Source organism: Tamandua tetradactyla, chromosome 1, assembly GCF_023851605.1.
Source record: "Tamandua tetradactyla isolate mTamTet1 chromosome 1, mTamTet1.pri, whole genome shotgun sequence".
In the NCBI taxonomy this organism is placed as follows: domain Eukaryota; kingdom Metazoa; phylum Chordata; class Mammalia; order Pilosa; family Myrmecophagidae; genus Tamandua; species Tamandua tetradactyla.
In genome coordinates, this window is record NC_135327.1 from 169552018 (window position 1) to 169569124 (window position 17107).

At 43.7% G+C, this 17107-nt stretch overlaps 1 protein-coding gene across 2 annotated transcripts in view; it reads left to right on the forward strand.

Moving 5' to 3' along the window:
- The window catches only part of SND1 (staphylococcal nuclease and tudor domain containing 1), a 499108-nt gene that overhangs the window by 446649 nt on the left and 35352 nt on the right, over positions 1-17107 (forward strand). The gene's annotated exons all lie outside the window — the stretch shown is intronic.

Genomic DNA, 17107 nt, shown 5'->3' on the forward strand with positions numbered 1-17107 from the left:
AAGATGTGGTAAGCGTTCAACTCCCCACTGCTTCTTATCCCACTGGACCACTCCGTCTTTTTCTCAGCCAGCCGGACCTTGTGTTGGCTTGAGTCAGAATTTTCTATTTCATGACCAATTAAAGCAGCGTTTTGCTCCTGATGTCTGAAAATGGACAGAAATAAGACCCTCTGCTCCCATACATTCCCATACATCTGGCAGCTGCAGAGTGAAAGGTATTTTATCATCAACTTAGAAACCAAGTGCTCTAATATGACACCAGGCACTTTCTGGCTTCAGCACAACCAATAACAACAATCCTATGTACCCATTTTCAGTACCGCTTAAGGAGTTGGCTCTCTGCCAGCTTCTGTCAGTCTGAATCTGTCTCTTTAAAAATGTTATTTATTGTTAATGAGTTTTCTGTACACATAACCTTGACTCACTTACTTGGTGCTGAACACGACCATTCTGATTGAATACTATTTTCTAGGAAGGAAAAGACAGGACAGTAACACTGGCATGGAAAGTGGGACTTGGCCTTAGTCTTTGGCCCCTGAATCGCTCCGTCTTAGGCTGCATCCCTTTGTGAGAGAGGTCCCTTGAAGCCATGACTAACCACAGCCAAGCCAGAGAGGTCAGCTGAATTCTCTCTAATCAGGTGGTCCACGGCAGAGGTGACACCAGTCCTCCCTACCCCCTCATACTTCATTGCTGCTAGATTTCTCATACCAACTTCACTTTTGCCAGGGTGAAAACCCACTTGGAATCTCACTTGCCCTAATTAACTTGAATATATTGATCAAAGGCCTGATATCCAACTCTTTGAGCAAAATATGACCAAAAATTATGGTTACCCACATTTAGTCAATCATAAGTAATGAAATTGTACCGTACATTGCAAAACTTTGTCCATAAAATAGGACAGCATTGTAACCAAGCAAATATGTTTTTGTATTTGGGAGAGGGTTAGGACAGAGAGAAGGTTTATGGGCCTTCAGGAAGCAGGGGTAGCCTTGAGAGAAGCTGTGTCCAAGAACAAAAGCCAGCAGAATGTGGTCCCCTGTACTGGCCTGTGCTTACCTTCTCCTGAGAGGCATTGGGTCCCCAAAAGAAACAAAGATATGGCCCCAGTTGGGGACTCATCCACAGACTCAGTGCTTTCACATTGGATACATAGAAAAGGACAAAAGCCAAGGAAATGTTTCCATTTGGTTGAAGAAAAGAGAGTTTCCCAGCCTTGCCTCCCAGCTCTAGTGCCCGGTCACACTTGGGTCAGTGGCACTTGTGTTTGCATGTCATTCTCTTCTCCACTTGATGCAGGCGAGAAACTTTGCAGCCCTGGCACGTAGCACAGGAAGATTTATTCAGGCCTCACCTACAAAGGGACGGGCAGGCTCCTGGAGACACAGCTTTGTAGACAAGTGCAGCTCTGCCTGTTTCACAGAGATCTTTGTCCCCTAGTGTAGGTCAGGTGAACAGGAAATCTGGAACTAGTGACTTGAAACTCGTTACCATAGAATTTTTGCCTGGCCACCATGCATGCACAACACGCTTATTTCAAAAATCCTTCCTGCTCTCTCCTTGCTGGCATCCATCATTGTTTTTGTCACAAAGTAGATCATAAAAAGGGGGTTAGATTAAAGAAAGAGGCTTATGTTCCCTATCTCTTCTCTCCTCCACCTTTGACGCCCCCCTCCCCACTTCTCCCAAAACGTACAACATAAGAGAAATGTCAGGTAGGGACTTGTGATGACTTTGTTGTCATTCTTGGAGGTACAATGGCCTTTTCCCATTCAGTCCTTAATTTCTCCAGGTAGTTCACATGGAAGGGAAAGAGTGAATCTATTTCTGTATCTATGGGCCTCACTTAGTCATTGCATACATTTGTCTCTGTCACCTGCTAATGCCATTTGAGGTTCTAAAACCCTGATTTTGCAAATCCACTTGTATCCTCAGTTTAGCTCCCAATTACAGGATTAGCAGAGATTATAGACCCTGTCTGATGTCTTCTCCAGGCTTTCTTTCAGATTTATAGCTGTTAAATGAGGAATTCTCACATTTGATAGAGTGAAAACTAGAAACAGAGATGGGCTGGTGGGGGCATGGGAGAAGGGGGAGAGAATCTCATGTAAAGAGTTGGAGTAGTATCCAGGCCTAAAATTTAGATCAGAGCCCATTAAGAGCTTGTAGACCTGGGCTTTCTATCTCTTGGCTTCATAACTATACCAGACTGCCTGTGCCTCCTGTTCTAGACCCATTTTCAATAGACCCTGAGTTGGTGCCTCTTCCTCTTCCCTACCTGAGTCCTTGCAGCAGAATGGGGCTCTATCCATATTCCAGCACTCTGCTAAGAGCTCTCTTGTCATCAGCAATCCCTGTGGCCTCCATCTTGTCAGTTCCCATTAGACAGCTCTTTTGCTCTATATTGAGGAGCCAGAGAGGCTGAAAAAAGGGCAGAGATGGACTTGGAGCATGGAACAGCCCCTTCCACTCCTGCCCTGCGACTCAGAAATATTCAGGGATCCAGCCAATTGGTTTTGTGATGGAGGGCTTAAAAGACGTAACTATAGTAAAAGCTCTTGAGTCACTTTAGGCTATAGGTATATTTTATGCTGCAAGTAATAGAAAATCAAGCAGCTTAAATAATCAGATTCACCATCTCATTTTAAAATGTCAGCCCCAAGGTAGGGCAACTCCAACTCCAGGTTGAGTTGGTTCAACTGAGATGTGGCCCCTTCTTTTTATATCTTTCTGTTTTCATTCTCTCAGCATGACCACAGTACCTTTCTTGGATATAAAAATGGTTGCCATAGCTCTAGTCATTGCATGCTCACACATCAGTCTCCAAAAGCAGAGGAAAAGCAATTTCTTTTTTGTTTGTATCTCTTTTTAAAAGCAAGTGAGTCTTTCCCTCAAACTTCCCTCCTGACTTCCTCTTACATCTTATTGTCCAGAGTAGGCTGACTTCCCCACTCCTAAACCAATATGTGAGACCAAGAAAGGGAACTCTTCTTCCCCAGCCTAGTGGTTAGCTAAGACCAGGGATTCAAAGGGTCCGTGGATTTGGATGAAGAAAAAAGTTACATCTTTATTTGTACTACCTCTAACAAATTTAGCATATTCTTTTAATGTACATATAGGCAACAAATTATAATAAAATTAGCATATCTGTGAGTCACCAATGGAAATCACAAATATTAGACTTTCATTAATTTCATTACTTTGAAATTAGTCGTTTTAGACCTGCTGTAGATCTTTAGTGTGTTAATAAAAATATATTAATTATATCTTGATATGGGTCGGTTTTTGCAAATTATTTTAGTAATTCTTTGTCAGTATAATTGGTTTCCTTTGCAAACCTATGCACTTTATTTCATGTATTTAAAGACAGTATTCTATGAAGGGGTCCATAGGCTTTATGAGACTGCCAAGGAATTTGTGGCACAAAAACTAAGACCAGCCTGCATTTTCCTAATCCACATACAGATAGCACAGAGAAACATGATGAGGTGCCTACAAGGAGAAGGAAGGGGAAAGTGGCAACTAGGTGGCAAACCATTGAGCCTTTCCATGAGAGTGCCCACAGGTGCAAGCAGCCTAAGTCCCACCAAGTAGTCCTACCCTGCAGTTGCCCAGCTTTGTTTAATTACATCAGTGTCTACCAAATTTATACCAGCTACCTGCTTTTTTAAATTTATTTTTTATTTATTTAGTTTTTTAATTATGAAAGATATTTATATACAAAAAAGCAATAAATTTTAAAGCACAGACCACAATTAGTTGTAGAACAGATTTCAGAGTTTGGTATGGGTTACAATTCCATAATTTTAGGTTTTTATTTCTAGCTGCTCTACGATACTGGAGACTAAAAGAAATATCAATATAATGATTCAGCAATCATACTCATTTGTTAAACCTTACCTTCTTTGTATAACTCCACCATCACTTTAATCCTTCTCCCACTCTTTAGGGATATTTAGGCTATGCCCACTCTAACTTTTTCATGTTGGAAGGGGCTGTTGATAATATGGGATAAGGTGATGGAAGTAGTTGATGTTCTGGAAAGGCTGGCCCTTCTGCATTTGAGGACTTGTCTGGTCCAAGGACGCATCTGGAGGATGTAAGCTTCTGGAAAGTTACAGAAGTGCAGTCTTTGTAGAATCTTATATATTGTCCAAGGTGTTCTTTAGGATTGGCAGGAATGGTTCGGTTGGGGTTTGGCTAGTTATAATAGGTAGCTAGGTCTAGCTGAAGCTTTTGTAAGAGTGACCTCCAGAGTAGCTTCTCAACTCTGTTTGAACTCTCTCAGTCACTGATACCTTATTTGTTACACTTATTTTCCCCCTTTTGCTCAGGATGGCATTGCTAACCCCACAGTGCCAGGGCCAGTCTTATCCCTGGGAGTCATCTCCTATAAGTCTTTCACCCCTGGATGTCATGTCCCATATAAGGGGAAGGGCAATGATTTCACTTGCAGAGTTGGGCTTAGAGAAATAGAGGCCATATCTGAGCAACAAAAAAGGTCCTCTTAGGCATGCTTACAGGTAAGCTAAGCTTCTCCACTATATAATAAGCTTCACAAAAGCAAGCCTCAATATTAAAGGCTTGACCTGTTGATTTGGGTATCCCTAATGTTTAACACAGAATCAGGGGTTTCCCCAGTGGTAAAGTTTAATAGTTCCATAATTTTTCTTCCATCCCTCAAGGGACTTTGCCAGTATTTTTTTATTATCTGTTTAATATACTATGGGATGTATCCAGACATTACATTAAGCTATATGGGATTAAAGGCCTTCATGCTATTATTTCCTTGCCTTTTTTTTAAATCGCTTTGTTGGTCTTTTAAATTTTTTTTTTTACTTTTTTTAAAAAATTTTTTATTGATATATATTATATATTCACATACCATGTAATCATCCAAGAGTACAATCAGTGGTTCACAATATCATCATGTAGCTGTGCATTTATCATCACAATCGACTTTTTTCTTTTTTTGTGAAAAATAACATGTATACTTTTAAAAATTTTTTTAAAAAGAAACTTCATTAAATAGAAAAGTATCACTTACAGTTAGTGAAATAAAACCTTAAAAATAAATAAAAAGAACACAGAACAGTGCTGCTGAATTCTGGCTAAACCCTATTTGACTACAAGGCTCTGAGCCTGAGGTCTGCCCTTTCTTTTTTGTTAAAGAAATTCTAAAGTCAGATTAGTAGCAAATAAAGACTTTCTCCTTAATATAATTAGAGAAGTTGAGAGATCATTGAAAAGGTTGTAACTCAATTTGTGGCTCGGTCATTTTGTGCCCTGTCACTAACCCACCTAAAATTATTTCATTTCTTGGGAAACATACACTTTTGATAGTTTCTTCATCTACCAGACTAGTGACCCCATCTTAAAAGGAAATGTTTAGTTTGACTTACATCCCAGAGTATATTAAGCAGATAATAAAAAAATATTGGCAAAGTCCCTTGAGGGATGAGAGAAAAATAATGAAACTATTAAACTTTACCACTGGGGAAACCCCTGATTCTGTGTCAAACATTAGGGATAAGCAGAGGCCTTAAAGATCAAATTCCAGGGAGCTGCTCCAGAGCACCTAGACCCTGGTCTAAGCAGCACCAAGGAGGGGATGGACCTGAGTGTGCAATTCCAGGGTGCAGAGCAAAGGATTGGAATCTGGGTGTTGGAGAGCTAGAAGGAAACTCAGAGATCTGAGCCCGTGTTCCCCCCCACCCCACCCCCCGGCCCAGTGCAGAGACAAGGAAGTACAAGCCCAGAGAAGCTGAAGTGGTTTACCTTAATGTCAGGGTGGTGAAACTGAGAGTAGAACCCGGAGGCCTGGCTCCTGTCCTGAGCATTTTCCACTCACTTATCTCTTTCAGGAAAGAGACACATTCTTGTCCTTCTGTCCAAAGCATTAGAATCAGACTGGAATGACTCTCCCGCACTCTTCTTTTCCTCTTCTTGCCCTTACCTCACTTGCCATCGTTTCACCCCCTCTTCCGTTTTGCTGTTCTCCCTCTCCTCTTTCCTCACCGAAGCTGTGAGGGTGGGAAGAACCCAGCCTCAAGTCCCTTGTCCTCACCCACAGCTCTGCTCCCCCTGAGCCGTCTTCCTCTTACTCCTGGAGCATTTTAGGGTCTTGTGCTGCAGCTGTAGGAGGGGGTGTTCCTTTGTGCCCCCATGGACGTTCCCTTTAGGTAATGCTTTTGATCACAGGCATCCTCCATAATAGGGACAGAGGAAAAGAATGAGAAAGGAACAATACCCAAGAGGTTTGCAGCGTATACTTCTTCCTTTTCCCTCCTCCCATAAAGATTTAGTTATGAAGTGTCATGGGGTCTGAGGCTCTGCAAGTCTCTTCTTCCCCATTCTTATCTGGACCTGCCTCTGGCCACAGAGAAAGTGAGAAACAGACGCTGTAAGGAGCCATCCAACCACAACTGCAATTTCCAGGCCCTGAATTAGAACTGGCAAGATTTGTTTGGTTTTGTTTTTAATTCAGGAAGCCCTGTTGAGAAAGACAGGCTGACACTTGCTGACTATGCTTTTGCAAAATTTCTCCTTAAGCTGTGTTAGTTATATTCACGTTTACACATGGAGCGTACCTTATGGGCATTTGTGTGCATGCTTGTATGTGAGTATGTACTGGGAACTCTCGAGAGCATGCCTCACGCATATCGCTTCAACTGAGTTGCTTTTCTTAATGGTTTCAAACAACAAATGTTATTGTCTTTGAGTTAAGTGGTTCAATTAGCACTGATTGGAAAGTGTGGGATGAACTGGGGAAACACCGGCAGCCTGTTTGGTAACAGCCTTGGGAGCTGAGGGAGGGAGGAAGGGAAGGAAGGTGTTGCCACAGAAAACGGCTTTTCAGGGTGAGCCTGGCCAGCTGCATAGCCAGGGGAGAGAGCTGCCAGAACAGTTTTTGTTTCTTGGGGCAAGAGAGCAGAAAGCTATTAGGAGAGGGGTAATGTTGAGTTCTCAAGAGATGCAGGGTGTATATGTATCATCCCTGCTGCTGTAAGAGATCCTTGATTCTTCAAATAAAATATTAATCAGTCCTCTGTGTGCCTTCTCTACCCTGCTGGCCTAGTGCAATGCACTTGCAATTAGTTGAGAGAGAATTCTCTCTGGCTTGCAGTTCCTTCTTCCAGCTGTTCACATGGGTGTTTTTGGTCTTTGTTTCCACCAGAGAGCAGGACCTTTGGGGAAGGTTAAGTCCAGTTGCAGAGCCCTGTTCCTTGGGTCACTGCCCTGCAGAACTTCTTAAAGGCAGATATTTGACCCTATAGCCAAATAAGGGTATATTACCAAAAGGGGTAAATAAGGGGTCAGAGCTCATGCTCTTGAAAATATCCCTGCCCAGACTTTCCTCTTAATCACAGTCCCCCCTCCCTTTTTCCCCCCACCCTCACAGGAACAAAATTAGCATCATTTCAACCCTCAGATTTTTCCTTCTTCCCTTTTCCATCCAGATCTGAGTTTCAGAATTCTGTGAAAGACTCAGTAATAAATCATTCGGAAGCAGCTCCTCCCTGTTTCTGTCTTCTAACCCTTGTCTCTCCTGGCTCCTCCTCTCACAACCTGCTCGTTTCTCCAAGCCAACCCCATCCCTCCAAGGTCTCCTAAGGAGGTCAGATTTTTCTTTATATAGGGCATACCAGTTACCCACTTCTCTTCCTTTCCCCTCCAGTCCACCATGGTTCTAACATTCAACTCCCCAGCCACTCTGTCTTGGGTTACTGATAAGACCAGAAACCTTGAGGAGCACAGACTAATGACTCATCAGTGCACCAGATGCCATAGGGTTAGCAGTGTGGACTCTGGGATCAAACAGACCTGCTTTTGAATTCTGACTCTGTCACCAGCAGCATGGCCTTAGATCCAAGACACTTAGCTCTTTAACCTTCAGTTTCCTCATCTGTAAAATGAGTGATACAATTAAGTAGAGTTATAGGAAGAAAGTTGCCAGAGAGCTGGAATGTGGGAAGGGATAAAATGGTGAGGTAAAGGGAGAAGGGGGACAGTGGTTTCTGGAGGAGATGTGAAGTTGGAAGAGGTTCTAAGCTGATGCCTTGGGGTTTAACAAATAGAGACTTGGCTGAAGCTAAGGAAATCTGGTAAATACTGACTCAGGAAAGCTTTCCCAGAGGTCACTGCATTCTGTATAAAGAACAATTGACAGCAATCCCCTCTATCCTAGGCAGATAGCCTCAAGTTATGAAGGCAGAGCCGGGAGTACTGGGGCCGGTGGGGGGGCGGGGGCGGGTTGTAAGGGGAAGAGTTAATAGAAAGAGACCTGGGACACTCAGTTTACCCTGTTCATCCTTTTTTTTTTCTCTCACTCTCATCTTTTTTTAGAGAGAGGACTCATCTCTAATAATCTCTTTGAATGCCCCTATGAGGCAAACAGTTTTTGCAAAAACCACTGTCTCTGAATTTTCTGGCAGTCTTAACTCCATTTTTCTATCATTTACAGACAAATTGAGTCATTGTGACCCTGAGGCAAAAGGTATGATGAGAGCCCCACACTTCAGCTTTCTCCTCCTTGCTCTCCTCCCCCAGATGGCCCTTCCTTATAGCATTGACTCTCACCAGGAAGGAAAACCTCTGCGGTTTTATCTTCACTGATGTAAACAGTTCAGCTCCTGGGCCATAGTAAGGCATTAGCTGCTCCCAAACCATACAGAAAGAGGATCTTATCACCATCGACAGTCCCGGGGAGCCGGGCTCCATATTGTCCCATATGTCCCTCAGCTCCCCAGAGACTTTGTCATTGGAACAATCTCTGAGAAGAGATCACTTCAGCTGCAAATCTCTGGGTTGTTTTCTTTTTCTTTTTCTTTTTTTAAAATTCTTCACAATGATCATTTTTAGAACATTGCATCACTCCAGAAAAAGAAATAAAAAGAAAAAAAAACTCATATATCCCATACCCCTTACCCCTCTTCATTGACCCACAGTATTTGAATATACCCAATTTTTACCCTTTATCTTCCCCTGTTATTTATTTATTTTTATCCTTTTTTTTTTAAAACTTATCTGTCCATACCCTGGATAAAAGGAGCATCAGACACAAGGCTTTCACAATCACACAGTCACATTGTAAAAGCTATATGGTTATACAGTCTTCTTCAAGAATTAAGGGTATTGGAACACAGTTCAACAGTTTCAGGTACTTCCTTTTAGCCACTCCAGTACCACCATAAACTAAAAAATAATGCAGAAGAATAACCTCTAGGATGACCTCCCAACTTTGTTTGAAATCTCTCAGCCACTGAGACATTTTTTGGTCCATTTCTCTCTTCCCCCTTTTGGTCAAGAAGTCTTTCTCATTCCGAAGATGTTGGTCTCATCTTATCCCCGGGAGTCCTGTCCTATGTTGGCAGGGATATTTATACTCCTGAGAGTCATGCCCCCGTACGGGGAGGTGGGCAGTGAGTTCACCTGCCAAGTTGGCTTAGAGACAGGGTCCACATCTGAGCAACAAAAGAGGCTCTCCGGGGGTGACTCTTAGGCATAATCATCAGTAGGCTTGGCCTCTCCTTTGCAGGAATAAGCTTCATAGGGGCAAGCCCCAAGATTAAGGGCTCAGCCTGTTGAATTGGTTGTCCCCACTGCTTGCGAAAATATCAGGAATTCCCCAGATGGGGAAGTTTAATATTTCTTCCTTCCTCCTCAGTCCCCCAAGGGGACTTTGCAAATATTTTCTTATTCTCTGCACAAATTACTCTGAGGTATATTAGGACATCACACTAACCTGTACAAATCAACAAGTTCTCACACCCTATTCAAGATTCCAAGTAAGTATAGTGTTCAAGTAAACTAACCATACAAGTTAAGTTAGATAATGTGCTACCCAAAATATAAATTTTGCCAAATAAATACCTTTCCCTTTGATCTTGCACAGAGGTTGAAATTTGAAAATATGGGCCATGCCATCCTTTACCTAGTATTCTAATTTACCTTAGTCCTATCCAGATCAGCTTCTTGCATATCTCTAGACAAAATCTGACCACTTGTTCTAGTTTGCTAGCTGCTGGAATGCAATATACCAGAAACGGAACGGCTTTTAACAAGGGGAATTTAATGAGCTGCTAGTTTACAGTTCTAAGGCCGAGAAAATGCCCCAATTAAAACAAGTCTATAGAAATGTCCAATTGAAGGCATCTGGGGAAAGATACCTTGGTTTAAGAAGGCCGACAACATTCAACGTTTCTCTCTCAGCTGGAAGGGCACATGGCAAACAAATGGCAGCATCTGCTGGCTTTCTCGTGGCTCTACCAAAAAGGGACTCCAAAATGTTTCCTCTTATAAAGGATTCCAGCAAGCTACTCCACCTTCAGTGGGTGGAGACACACCTCTATGGAAATCATCTAATCAGAAGTTACCACCCACAGTTGGGTGGGTCACATCTTCATGGAAACAATCAAAATGCTCCCACCCAGCAATATTGAATGAGGATCAAAGGGTATGGCTTTTCTGGGGTCCATGACAGATTCAGACCGGCACACCACTTTTTCAGCTTTTTAAACAGTTGCTGAATAGGGTACTGCTGACTTTCATAGCTTCAGTGCTCTAACTCTGATCCTTGGGTATCACATAAATACCCAAAGTGTCAGGGAACGTCCAACTTATATACAAATGGCTCAGTATCTCAGAATTTAGAAGTAACAGTTAGAACTCTTGAATATATGTGACTGCTATAAGAGCTTGCAATCTAGGACCCTTTACAGTAGGCACCAAACTAATAACCCATGCTCTTGATTTCAATTCTCTGAGTTTGTATATTCTAGTTAGTCCATATGAATGAGGTCTGATAATATTTGTCTTTTTGTTTCTGCCATTTCCTTCAACATACTGTCCTTAAGATACATTCACCTAGTTGCATGCCTCACGAGTTCATTCCTTCTTGTAGCCTCTCTGTAGTCTGTTGTACGTGAACACCACAGTTCCCCCTTCCATTCCTCAGTCGTTGTACCCTTAGGCCATCTCCATCCATTGGGAGTTAGGAACACTGCCGCCATAAAAACACCAGCGTAAAAATGTCTATTCGTGTCCCCACTCTCAGTTCTTCCAGGTATATACCAAGCAAAGGGTTTGCAGGATCATTTGGCAACCCCACCCCTAGCCTCCCGTGGAATCGCCACACTGCCCTCCCTGAGGGGCTGCACCTCACAGCTTCCCTATCGACAGTGAATAGGTGCATCTTTCTCCAGCACTGTTTTATCTATCACTGTTTCTCTCTATTCATTTTTTTTTTTTTTTTTGCATGGGTAGGCACTGGGCATCTAACCCACATCTCCGGTATGGCAGTGGAGAATTTTGCCACTAAGCCACCGTTGCACCACCCTCTCTCTGTTCATTTTTAAACAATTTTATTCGCACATCCAACCTAAGTAAATAGGCATGCCTTCACCACCATAATCTATATGAAGACATTACCTTTTCTTCTGCATAGAATCCATATCCCTCCCCCACTACCCCACTTGTTGACATTTTGTTTTGACCTAACACCTTTTTTACATTCAGTGGAAGCTTTTTACAATATTAATGCTGACTATAGACTCTAGCTTGCATTGACTGTACGTTTTCCTGTATACCATCCATTTTGAATCCCTTACAGTGTTGACATTCATTTGTTCTCCCCCATGGAGAAATGTTTTTGTATTTGTACATTTAATCCTCATCATTATCCAACAGGCATTCCTAAATTATACTGTCTCAGTCTTTATCCTCTATCTTTCCTTCTGATTTCATAGGTCCTGGCTTGTTTTCTGGTCCTCCTTTACATGATTTCCCCCTTATCTTTGACCCAAATCCCTCTTCCTATTTATCATGTTGCCTGCAAATCCACTTTCTGTGCTTCTGCCAAGATCCTTCTCTGCATTCCCATAGCCATCTCCCTATGACCCAGGCAGCCTTTCCCCAGAGAATTTCTATAATTATTTGAGAAAAGCACCACAGTTCTAAGAAGATAGGCAGAGCTTCTGAGATGAAGGGCTCAGGGAAAGGATGTGGTCTTCCTCAACTTCCTGAGTTGAGGAAGAACATCATTTCCCAGATAATTCCTAATTTCTTCTGTCTTGTCTCCATCTTTAATGTAGACTCTTGCCCAAGTTCATCTCTGGGTCCATGTAAATAACAGTAGCTCCACTTGATCTGAAAGCATCAGGTCAGGATCAGCTGGTAAAATGAAGGAAGAGTCAGAGTCCGGAGAGTGTGTTCAGACTGTCCTGATCTGGTTCTGCCTGGGTGTGCTCTGCCCCCAGGGCTTCCCACAGCCTCCAGGCAAAGGGACTGCCTTCCTGGCACTCTTCACCATGTCCTTCCCACACAGGGCATCTAAGAGCCACTGTGTATGTTTTGTAGTTTCCACCCCTGGGCCTGTCCTTCCAAAGACTTCCATGGGGGCCCAGAAGGCACAGTTGCCATATTTGAAATGAACAAAACTGTACAGGACAAAAAACCAAGGTTCAAAATGTCTTAAAAATAAGGAGAAAGAGAAGAGAAGCTGCAACTTACAATGGGAAATATAATTACCAGTTGTAACAAATGCAACATCCTGTGTTTAAGTTCAAAAAAATCAGCTACACAATTACAAGATGAAGGTGACCTAGCTTGACAGCAATTCATTTGGAAATTACCCCTGGGGGTTTGTTTACTACAAAATGTGTTCACTGGCAGCAGTGTGAAGTGACTGGTAAAAATCGCATTAATAGAGAAATAGTATAGATCGAAGGAAGTAATTATTCTGCACTGCTTTAACGACATCTGGAATCGTGTGTTCAGTTCTGAACACTGCATTTCTAGAGGGTTCTTGATAAATTGAGGTGCACTCCTTGGAAGAAACCAGAGTGGTGAGGAGTATGGGATCCAGGTCCAATGAGTAATGGAAACCACTAGGGACGGAAGAGAAAGGACAGAGTGGACATTTATTAATAACTTAATTGGCTGTTTGTGGAAGAAATCAGGGAACTATCATTCTTGTGTGCTTGCTATGGCTGAACACTCCTGGGCAGGTGATGTGTGTTTTCTCATGTAATCCTCACAACAGCCCTCTGTGCTAAGTAAGATTTTGGGCTCAGAGAGTTTGCCCAAAGTCACTTTCTGGTAAATAAGAGAAAGGGATCAAATTTATTCCAAATTGCTCCAGAATACAGAAATTAGACCAGTAGGAGAAAGTACAGGTTGATGGGTTTTAACCTGAAGGAGGACTTTCCTAACAGTAATGTGGGTGCTTCTTGAAGGAGAGAGTTCCCCATGACTAGATTATTTTCATAGAGGCTGATCATCTCTTGGAGGTGTGAGTAGGACACTGGGGAGGAAGGTAAAGATGACCTTTGGTTCTCTGATTCCCTAAGGCTTTCTCAGGGCAGTATCAGGCACAGAGGGGTGGCTCATGACAGGGAGGGAGGGCTAGAACTGTCAGCCACCCCTTTCTTCTCTGCTCAGACTTATAGATTACAGGTCTTTATGTTCGACTTTAGCCTAGTGCTCCTGTTTGCTTGTCTCAGTACTCTAAACAAGCTCCCATTCTGACAGCTTGTCTATCAAGGTTGGATGTGTCTCCCCTCCCCATTTTTATTCTATTTCCATTGTCTTCCAGCCGAGGGCTTGGGTGTTTGAAGAAACTTCCTCCTATCTCCTCTCCCCTTTTGCTGCAATCTCCCCTCAGCAGCATCCACTGAGGGAGGTACAGCCATGCCGGTCCCAGACAGAAGTATCCCAAGTGCGGGTTGTTGATGAGGCGTGTGTTGGTATCTGCATGCTCACACTGCAGCCTGATCGATGCCTGTCAGAGCTCAGCAGCAGAGTGACAGCTGCATGCTGGGCTGTTTGCTGAACACAACTTGTCTGTCAAGAGAAATCAGACAAAATACATCTCCTTGTCCAAAGTCTGGCCCGATGGGCTGTGTCTTGAATGCCAGTCTTGAATCTCACCCTTCTTTTGTATCCTGAAAATAATTCCTACTGGGATTTTGTATTGCATGCAGAGGTCCCCTGGAACAAAAGAATTATAGTCAATAAGATTACATGAATGGACCCGTACCCAGCCTCTACTGTTTAGGAACTTCCAGTATAGAGCTGGTAGCTACTGTATGGATAGAAGGGTTTAGAGCATGCAATATTGGCAATTTTTCTTAAACTGATTGGCATAATGTGGAGCATGAACAAGTGAATTTAATAAAAAAATTTGGGAAATATTTTGAGTAGAAATTACTCAAGTTTAAATGAATGTGTGGTAGACACTTGGGGGTGGGGGGAAGGGTCTCATCAGAGGAAGGTTAAACAACTGCATGGCAATTATATGGTTTTAGGGCTTTCATAATTGCCAAGGACAAGTTCTAGCAAAGGTCCTGTGTTTATAAACCTTTGAGCCACCAGAAGCTCTGTCACTCCATATCTTGGCAGCAGCCAGCTAGCTGCCTCTCTTTCCGCTCCCTAAAACCTCTTTTATCCCATATAGTCCTGTACCTGAAATTTCAAGAAGACCCTCTCTAACTCTCAGCCACTTCAGCACTTCCATTTCCCAAGGCTGCTGGTTTTTAAATAGAGAAGCCAACCATCTCTCCCACCTCTGTCAGAGGCTATGCCAGGTAATTCTCTCCCCTTTGCCTTCTCTCCTCGCAGGAGCTCTGAATGCCTCTCAGGTGTCAAAGAAAAATGTTGTAGGAGGCCAGTCACTTTGGAAGATAATCTTTTTTTTTCCACTAGTGGAAGACTATGGAACAGAAAATTGTTCAAAGACAGAAGTAGGAGGTCAGCAGGGGGGAAGAGGTCAGCCCAGGAATAAGAAGGTGGAACGAAGTTCAAACATAGTGGTTGGGAGAGATGAGTTTTTCCAGACAGGGGGCTGGTACAAAACCAGCAAGCAGAGGTTGGAGATCCTGTGTGAATGAGAGACCAGGGAGAAGCCACTCCTTTGGAGGGGCTCTTTTTTTCTGCAGGTCCTCAAAGGGCCTTTCAAATTAGGGAAAGCTTCTCTGGTATTGCTCCCCTGAGGATGTACTTGCTGAAATCAGTTGCCAACTTGAGCCTTCTTTCCACACCACCTTGCTTCCACAAGCTGAGCTCTCCCCAACCCAGGCCCATGGAGTAAACCAGTCAAAGCTTTATTGCCCACACACAGGAAATGCTCTACAATAAAAGAAAAGGAAAGAAGGTATTAGGAATGGCTGGTACAGGGGGCAGGCCTCCAGAGAACTGAGCCTGCTGCTTCCCTTCTTCCCAGCAGCACTGATCACTTTTAAAGCCACTGTCAGTGAGTTGTCTATGGTGACCCACACAATGGTCAGATGTAGCAGCAGCAGCATCTGTGGAAGCATGCTTGTTCAGAACCCCAGAGACCAAGGCCTCAGGGCCTTCTCCAGGGGAGGACCCTCAGGGCCTTCTGTAGGAGAGGCAACAAGGCAGGGAATGGAGAGGTGATTCCGCCTCCTAAGGCAAACTGGGGTGGGGAAGGAAAGAGTCCTGCCCCAGAGGTGACCTCTAGTCTTCCTTAAAAATGAGCCTATTAAGTACAACCTTGGCTATGGTGAGCACCTTACTAGAGTGTTCTGGTAACACCAAACAAGCTGGAAGAGGTGGAATTGTGGCTCTGTAAATGCCCAAAGGGAAGTGGAATGAGGCACAAGCACCTGATTGACTGTCCTGCCAAGCTCCGCACCCCACACGTATACTGCTCTGCACATCAGATATTTATGCTTTGCACGGAGGTCGGCGCTAACAGTGATTCAAAGTCTCCAATAATTTTCATTTTGTCATGCAGCATGTCTGGCCTTTTGACCAGTGAGCTTTTAAATTCTTCCTCCCTAGCCCTCCTTCTCTTCTCCCTCTCCCTGGCTTCTCTATCCCCAGGCTTGATCCAGACTTGTTGATGAGCCTGGGCTTTTCCCCCACACATAAGGCACTCAATCTTGCCTGCCTGCCTTGCAACCCACCATCATTTCCTGAGCTCACCTACGCCCGTGAATGCTTAATTTAAAACTTCTGCTGCCTTTCAGCAGTTTGTAATTCTGAGGCGGATTTCAACAGAGGAAACAAAATGGGCTGGTGAATGTACTAAAAAAGGTGAGCAGAAAATCATACACAGTATCTCTGAAATGTGGGGAAAGCCTTTCTTAAGCATTTAGTTTAATAAGATGGATATCTGCAGTGTAGAGTTTTGGATGGATATCTGCCTGATCTGTTGGCCGGCAGGATGGTTATACGTTTTAAATTTTATCTCCACAGCAATAAATTATCTGGGCTTTTCAATTATAAACTTAGTTATGGAAGCTGGAAGGATTTATTTTAGTGAAAGGAGACAAAAAAGGCAAATCCAGTTGGGGGCGTGTGGGGATGGAAGACCAGTAGGTGTGACTGAATTTGCTCGTCCTTTACCTTTATCTTCTCCACAGCCTGTGCCCCTCCCTCGGACAGCTGTTTTTGGACCACAGTTTCTCTTGTTCTTGTCATCTAAGTGTGGCAAATGTTCCCACCACAGGAATCTCAAGGAATCTAAGGAAGCCCCTGAAGCTTCAGAGGTTTGGATTTCAAAGGTCAGAGCCCCTCTCTGGGTGTCTGCCCTAGTATTCCCCCACAGGGTCAAGAGAACCCGGGAAGGAATGAAACAGGAGTAGGTAGAACATATTGGCCTTGTGGAAGGGGGTTACCAAAGCCCACCCACCTTCCACTGAAGGCCCAAGAAGAAAGGGTTACACTTGGTGACTCTCCCAAGCAGTCAGAGATGTGCTGGTGCTGATGCCTTCTCGGGTCTGGGCTCATGCTGAGCAGCCAACAGTGAATAGACGCCACACGTCCCAGAGGGTAATGAGCCCAGAACACTGCTAACTGGAGTGCTCAGCATGGGATCATTGGGGAAAGGAGCTCAGGCAAATCTGTGCTGAAGGGAATTGCAGCTTGCTTAATGACTTTTTTCTTTTAAACTGACACATCACCCCTTGGCCCAGCAGCAGAGCAGCCAAGCTCCAGCAGGAAGAAAGATACCTCTCCCCTGGTCCAATTCCCCGCCTTTCTCTGCGTGCTTTCATCCCTGACCCCCAGCCTTTCATGGGCCTCCCACTCCTTGGGTCACAGCCTTAGCTGGTTCAGAAAACTCTTAGGTATCTGGGAG